Genomic DNA, 8,244 nt, shown 5'->3' with positions numbered 1-8,244 from the left:
AAGCATTGTGGAGTGTAACATAAGGGGACTGATTTGCATGAGTGCATCATGGAACTATTTTTTTTTTTGAGATGGAGTCTTACTCTGTCGTCCAGGCTGGAGTGCAATTACACGATCTCAGCTCACTGTAACCTCCACCTCCTCCAGGGTTCAAGAGATTCTCCTGCCTCAGCCTCCCAAGTAGCTGGGACTGCAGGCACGTGCCACCACACCCAGCTAATTTTTTTGTATTTTTAGTAGAGACAGGGTTTCACATGTTAGCCAGGATGGTCTCAATCTCCTGACCTTGTGATCCGCCCGCCTCAGCCTCCCAAAGTGTTAGGATTACAGGTGTGAGCCACGGTGCCCGGCCATGGAACTATTCTTATTCCTTTTCAGTCATATCATGTATTTCTTTTTTTGTGCCTCCTCATCTTCTTGACATCCAAATGTTGGAGAGCTTCTTTTCATTTTTATGTATACTCACTGCCCTGGTGAATTTATCCCAATTTAAATTTTGTTACCCATACACCAAAAACTCCAAAATTTATACATCTAGTCCAAGTGTTTTCTCTGAACCCAAGTTTTGCACATTAAGTTATACACTTGAAATTTCTACTTGCAGTTCAATAGACATCTCATACTTAACATACCTAAATCTTCACTTAATATTCCCCACTAAACTTGTTTCTACTCTAGTTTTCCTCATCTCAGTAAATGACACTCCATTCATTCATGGTTAGATGATTTAGGTGGCAGGATTTTGAATAAATGATATAAAGGTATGAGACTGCTGGAAGAGTCTGGACAGGAGGAAATATATTATGCATGTTGGGGACATGAACAAATGGGGCTCTGGGGACATACTGTGATAGCCAGGCTTCAAGGTGGCCACCAGTAGTAGTCCCTATTCCTCTCTTTTTTTGTCCCATCTCCTACTGAATATGCCTACCTATGTAACTAATAGGACTTGCATAAATTATGGTATGCGACTTCTGAGACTAGATCTTTTTTTTTTGAGATGGAGGCTCACTCTGTTGCCCAGTCTGGACTGCAGTGGCAAGATCTCGGCTTACTGCAACCTCCGCCTCCCACGTTCAAGCAATTCTCCTGCCTCAGCCTCCTGAGTAGGTGGGATTACAAGGATGCGCCAGCATGCCCGGCTAATATTTTTTGTATTTTTAGTAGAGACGGGGTTTCACCATATTGGCCAGGCTGGTCTCAAACTCCTGACCTTGTGATCCTCCTGCCTCGGCCTCCCAAAGTGCTGGGATTACAGGCATAAGCCACCGCGCCCGGCCAATCTTTTTTCAAGTATATGGTTAGTTTACAGTATATTTAAAGAGTGATGCAACCATTACCAAAGTCCAGTTTTAGAACATTTTCATCAACCCTCAAAGAAACCCCATACCCATTAACAGTCATTCCCAAGCCCCTTCTCCTCTCCTAGCCCTAGAAAACCAATGATCTACTCTCTACCTCTAAAGATTTGCCTATTCTGGACACTTCATATAAATGAAATCATATAATACGTGGGGTTTATTGTCTAGCTTCTTTCACTTAGCATAATGTTTTCAAGGTTAATCCACGTTGTACATGACTCATTTTTGTTTCATCTTTTAATTGTGGAATAATAGTCCAATATACGGATATACTACATTTTGTTTATCTGTTCTCTGTGACTGTCTTGATCATCCCCTCACAGTAGCATTCTCTTAAACTGCGTTCAATGCAGCTAAGGAGAAGCAGACCTCTTACCATCTTCACCATCTCTCATCTCTCCTTTTTTTTTTTTTTTAAATTATACTTTAGGTTCTGGGACACATGTGTAGAACATGCAGGTTTGTTACATAGGTATACACGTGCCATGGTGGTTTGCTGCATCCATCAACCCGTCATCTACATTAGGTATTTTTCCTAATGCCATCCCTCCCCTAGTCCCCCATCCCCTGACAGGCCCCGGTATGTGATGTTCCCCTCCCTGTGTCCATGTTTTCATTGTTCAACTCTCACTTATGAGTGAGAACATGCAGTGTTTGGTTTTCTGTTCCTGTGTTAGTTTGCTGAGAATGACGGTTTCCAGTTTCATCCATGTCCCTGCAAAGGACATGAACTCATCCTTTTTTATGGCTGCATAGTAGTCCATGGTATATATGTGCCACGTTTTCTTTAGCCAGTCTATCATTGATGGGCATTTGGGTTGGTTCCAAGTCTTTGCTATTGTGAATTGTGAATTGAGACAGAGTCTTACCCTGTCACCCAGGCTGGAGTGCAATAGCGCAATCTCAGCTCACTGTAACCTCCGCCTCCTGGGTTCAAGTGATTCTCCTGCATCAGCCTCCCGAATAGATGTGATTACAGGTGCGTGCCACCACGCCCAGCTAATTTTTTGTATCTTTAGTAGAGACGGGGTTTCGCCATGTTGGCCAAGCTGGTCTTGAACTCCTGACCTTGTGATCTGCCTGCCTTAGCCTCCCAAAATGCCGGGATTACAGGTGTGAGCTATTGCACCTGGCTGAGACTAGATCTTAAAAGACACAGCTGCACTCACCTTGCTCTTTTTTGGAACATTTGCTCTGGGGAAAGCCAGCTGTCATGTCATGAGGACACACAAACAGCCCTATGGGGAAGTTCTTATGGCAAGAAACTGAAGTGCTTACCCACAGCCAACACCAACTAACCACACATATGAGTGTGCTATCTTGGAAGTAGGTCCTACAGCTCCAGTCAAGCTTTTGGATGACCCTGACGAACATCTGGACTGCAATGTCATGACTGAACCACCAGCTAAGCCAATTCCAAAGTCTTTACCCACTGAAACCGTGTGAGACTATAATATTAATTGTTTTAAGATACTAAGTTTTATGCTAATTTTTATGGAGCAATAGAGACTTAATACACATAGCTTTATCCTTAATGTCTTTTTCTCACATTCCACATCTAATTCATCAGAAAATCATGTTGGCATTACATTTCAATATATCCAGAATCTGATCATCCCTTATTGTCTCCAGTGCCACACTCTAGCCCATCATCTCTCATGAGAATTTTCACAACAGCTTCCTTACTGGTTTCCTTGTTTCCACTCTTGCCCTACCTAAGTCTATTCTTAAAGGAGCATCCATGATCCTAGTAAGACATTAGTTAGATCATACCACTGTCCTCCTCAAAACCCTGCACATTTTCCTCATTTCACTCATATAAAGGCCCATATTCTTAGAGTGGCTCAATATGACTGCCTCCTCCTCCTTATCTCATCAACTACCATCCCCAGGGTCTAGCACAGGCAATGTGCACAAAAGATATTTTCTAAGCCAAACTGAACTGAAGTTGGGGAGAGAAAAGAGCAGAAAGATCCCCGTCATTATCATCATCATGCATAGGGGTTGGGGGGAATGGGAGATGGGAGGAGAACACTGAGAATAGGAATAAGCATAAAGTCTTTCAATAGAATTGCATTATTTATTTTTTTTCAAATGTTTATTTTACGTACAAGAACTATCGTGGGTTTTCATTGAGTAGATGCCTTGGATAATCCTTTGAAGGAAGATCATTTAGTCCAACTTAATGAAACCGATCTCCTTCGCTTACTGACGGAAACACTGGCGGCACATATTGAGGCCATATTTCCAGATCAGACCGTGCCCGTTTGAACAGACACGACAAGAATGAGAACCCTGGCTGAATTTTCGCGGGTGGCTCCAGTATAGCTGCTGGTGACCCATCTTGCTGTCAGGAGTGCAATGAGGCCAAAGGCGAATTTCATTATTTTTTAATTTTTGTAGAGATGGGGTCTTGCTATGTTCCCCAGGCTTGTCTGAAACTCCTGGCCTCAAGCAATGGCCCCAGCTTGGCCTCCCAAACTGCTGGAAATTACAGGCATGTGCCAGGGTGCCTGGCATTTTAAAAGGATTTCAAAGTGTTCCCTCCCTGCCTCCCTCACCACACCTTTAAAATCTAGATAGGAAGGCAAGACTGAGAGGTCAGAGAAGAGTGACAAGAGGGAAATGGACAGTGGGAAATGACAAAGGCAAGTTTCATCTAGTCCCTGTTTTCCAGAGCTGAGTCCTGAACCCTGAACTGCAAGGGGAGGTGTGCGAAGCTGTCCTGGATTCGAAAAATATACTGAGCATTCGAGCTTTTGTCCTCTAATCACAGTGAAGGTTTGTTTGTTTTTTTTTTTTTTTAAGCCAACCATGGTCTAGTCTACCTTAATACTTGGCTGAGATATACCAGGAGGCTGCTATTTGAAATTGTCACACTTTTCAAATACCTCAGCTGGTGACAAACATGGCTATAATGCAAATGGCCCACAGTCTCTTCAAAATTGCCAAACGCGAGGTTTCAGGCTGGGACTTGCAGTTACTTTAAATTCTCTCTTTGCTCTGAATTCTGCTCAGTTCAAATGAAATGCATGCATCACACATCAAGAACGACAGGGAGCCATCTGAAATTTCCTGAAACACCTGGTGCCAGGCAGGTTGAGGCAGGCAATCCTGTCATGCTGCCCTTGACAGGTTTGTGATAGCATCTTTTTTTGGTCTTTATGTTATTTACTGACAAATTCCAAGTAACGTCAGAGCTGATGAATACAAAACAGCCACTGTGACTGCAAACCCGCCACCACCAAGAGCACAGACTTCAATGGATCCACAGCAGGGCTTTCCAACCAGAAGTGGCATGACCCATTGGGGATTGGAGAAACAAGTCAATGGATCATGACAGCATTTCAAAACAAAATCAAGGAGGATGAAAATGAGAACACCAAAGTTTACAGTTCAGAGAAAACATAAGAACTGTTTTATGAAACTTCAGCTTTAATTACATATGTGTATGTGTGTTTACGTATGTTCTAGGTTTAATATAAAATCCTGTCTCTACTAAAAATACAAAAAAATTAGCTGGGCATGGTGACGGGTGCCTGTAGTCCCAGCTACTCGGGAGGCTGAGGCAGGGGAATGGCATGAACCTGGGGGGCAGAGCTTGCAGTGAGCCGAGATCGCGCCAGCCTGGGTGACAGAGCAAGACTCTGTCTCAAAAAAAAAAAAAAACAAAAACAAAAAAAAAAAACAATTAAATTATTTGCTCACAGTCACGGTCAAAGGAGTGCACAAACCACTGATCTAGAGCCAAGGCTTGAAAATACTGTCTTCAAGCCAAAATCAGCTCACTGCCTATTGTCTGTATGGCCTGCAAGATAAGAATGGCTTTAACACTTTGGAATGTTTGGAAAAATTCAAAAAGCAGGATATTTCATGATGTGTGAAAATGATGTGAAATTCAAATTTCGGTGTCCACAAAGTACTATTGGCACACAGCCACACCCATTTGTTTATGTATTGTCTGTGGCTGCTTTTGGCAAAGTTGAATAGTTGCAACAGACACTTTATGGCCCACAAAGCCTAAAATATTTTCTATCTTTATGGGCAAAGTTTACCGACCTCTGATCTAGAGGCCTCATTGTTATGATGCATTTTTTTTCGAGTCTGTACATCTGTTTAATTTGGTTTATAGAAGAAACAGGGAAAGGATCTGACAGAAGATTGCACTGTGGGATTCTGGGTATGTCGTGGATACTGCCACTCCTCTCCACATCCCCTGTCCTGTTTTGTGTGCCCCTCCCCTGGCCCCTGTGCCTTCTGTGGCCTGCACCTGTGGCTTTCTGCAGAGGCCTGCCGTTGGAATCTTGGAGCAGTTTTGCCTGCTTATGCAGCAGCTGGAGGTACCCAGGAGTTTAAGCTACTGCAGGCAGGCCTTTGCTCAAGACAGTGGGGTATGAAATGCTAATCCTCTTGCTCAAGTCGTGAGGACGGAACTCTGAAGTGTAACTTTCACTCCAGATGTCCCCTGTGGGATCAGGCTGGTTCCCTTTCTCTAGACTTTGCCTGAATCATACCCTTGCTTGAGTTCTCTCCCTTCCCCATCCTGCTTGCCCCATTCTCTTTGGGTTTCCTGAAGCACTTTCTTTGACACTGGGGTTGCACATGCATCTGACTCTGTCAGAGTCCTCTTCTGGGGAGCCCAGCCTGAGAGAGGGGAAGCAGTGGGGAGGTTCATAAAAGGCAACTCTTTCTGACAAAACTTTGGTTTCATGGGTGCTCCCTATAATGTCTTGCTGAATATGGACACTTCCCACATTGCTTTTGTTTTTCTGAAAGGGAAAAGGTGGTTATTTCATTTAAGATGATTTTGCAATGCATTGTAATTTCAAAGAGCTCTGAGATGAGTCAAGATAATTGGATTCTATTTCCAATGGATCCACTGGGCAAGCAATAAGCACCATGAAACTCATATTCTCCCATTTGTAGGAGGTAGAGTAGCTAATGTTTAAGCTTTCCCCTAACTTTCTGAGTCTTCTTGTAAAGTGGGTGCTTTAAACCATCTTCTAGATGCTGACTAATCCCCATCAGGGCACCTAACCTGCAAACCTGGTTGAGCTCCAAAATCCAGGTACATCACTCACACAGCAGAGGCGCTGGACCCGGCATTGTGGGTGGACACCAGAGGTACACTGGAGACCCTCCAGGGGACTCAGTGCTCCCCATCCTCAAGCCTTGACACTGGTTGCCAATCAGCAGCACTCAGAGACTTTGCTTTCCAATATGGAGCCAATAACCGCAGTTTTAAGCTTCAAAACCCTGGGCTCCCTCTCACCTCTTAATCCTAGCTGGGACTGTGCATATTGGGCTTCCTGTGTGGCACCCAATCTTTGGTCTGTTCCTTTCTGTCTTGGTCATGCTGCATAGCTGGCTGTTTCTGTAGCAGTCCTGTCCATGTATCAAAGCACTTTTTGGCGAGACAAGAGCAACTGAAAGGAACCAGGAGAGGTTCTAGGTAGACACACAAGGGGAGGGAACCCTGTAATGGAAACGGGAGAGCAGGTGAGAAGGTGGGGGACTAGAAGATAGCACACTTTATTTATATCTTGCTCACCATAAAAACTTTAAATGACACATAAAGATATATTTTTTCAGCCAGGTCTAAGGATCCCTGGAGATTCTGGACATATTATCTGAGGCCCACAAGTTCTTTATACAAATAATAACAATAATTATTATTATTTTGAGATAGAGTCTCGTTCTGTCACCCACGCTGGAGTGCAGTGGTGAGATCTTGGCTCACTGCAACCTCTGCCTCCCAGATTCAAGCGATTCTCTGCCTCATCCTCCTGAGTAGCTGGGATTACAGGCACCCGCCACCATGCCCGACTACTTCTTGTATTTTTAGTAGAGACAGGGTTTCACCATGTTGGCCAGGCTGGTCTCGAACTCCTGACCTCAGTTGATCTGCTCGCCTTGGTCTCCCAAAGTGCTGGGATTACAGACATGAGCCACCACGCCCAGCCCACGAAATTATTTTTAATTTTATCTATGCATTTGGATAGCCATCTCAACGATTAAATATGAAAAAGTCCACCATCTGGATACCAGAAGATGACCACATTCAACCTAAGGCTAGACTCCAATTCTATCGCCCTCGTTTTCTTTTTTTATGTTTCTTTTTTTTTTTTTTTTTTTGAGATAGTCTCGCTCTGTCACCCAGGCTGGAGTGCAGTGGCGCTATGTCGGTTCACTGCAAGCTCCGCCTCCAGGGTTCACGCCATTCTCCTGCCTCAGCCTCCCCAGTAGCTGGGACTATAGGCGCCCGCCACCGTGCCTGGCTAATTTTTTTTTTTTTTTTTTGTATTTTTAGTAGAGACGGGGTTTCACTGTGTTAGCTAGGATGGTCTCGATCTCCTGACCTCATGATCCGCCCTCCTCGGCCTCCCAAAGTGTTGGGATTACAGGTGCGAGCCACTGCACCCAACCAATCGCCCTCAGTTTCATTTGTGTTTAAAATCTTTGGGAGTCAAGTGAAAACTTACAATGATAGCATTTTATCTTTTTATTTTTTCCACAATGAAATTAGATTTATCATTTACTTTTAAGTTTGTGTAAACAATCACTATCATATACAAAGTTTCAGATACTACATGAAAGGATAAAGCAAAGGGAAAAGTCACTCGAAATGCTACCACTCATGCCATAAACACGCTGACCATCCTTCTCTAGTTTTTAATCATTTATGAGTCAGAAAGCAAGCCTGACTGCCATAAGGTTGGCAGGTCTCAGCATCAAAATGATAACTGTCACCCTTACATTGAATTCTTTTCTCGTTATCAAGACAAAGCCTCCCTTTGGCTGTGATAATTTACAGTTGAGTGCCATTTTCAAATGCAAAGACTTTAGTTTTTAGAATTATTTAAGAAGTTGAGGATTCAAATTA

General features: G+C 43.6%; 1 pseudogene; it reads right to left on the bottom strand.

Annotated features, from left to right (window-relative positions):
• Positions 1-3,514: 3,514 nt before the first annotated feature.
• Positions 3,515-3,796, bottom strand: LOC107973700 (small ribosomal subunit protein uS14-like; annotated as a pseudogene).
• Positions 3,797-8,244: the final 4,448 nt, after the last annotated feature.

The sequence above is a fragment of the Pan troglodytes genome, chromosome 13, assembly GCF_028858775.2.
Source record: "Pan troglodytes isolate AG18354 chromosome 13, NHGRI_mPanTro3-v2.0_pri, whole genome shotgun sequence".
Classification (NCBI taxonomy): domain Eukaryota; kingdom Metazoa; phylum Chordata; class Mammalia; order Primates; family Hominidae; genus Pan; species Pan troglodytes.
Note: the sequence above shows the minus strand (reverse complement) of the source record. Positions and strands in the feature narration are given on the sequence as shown.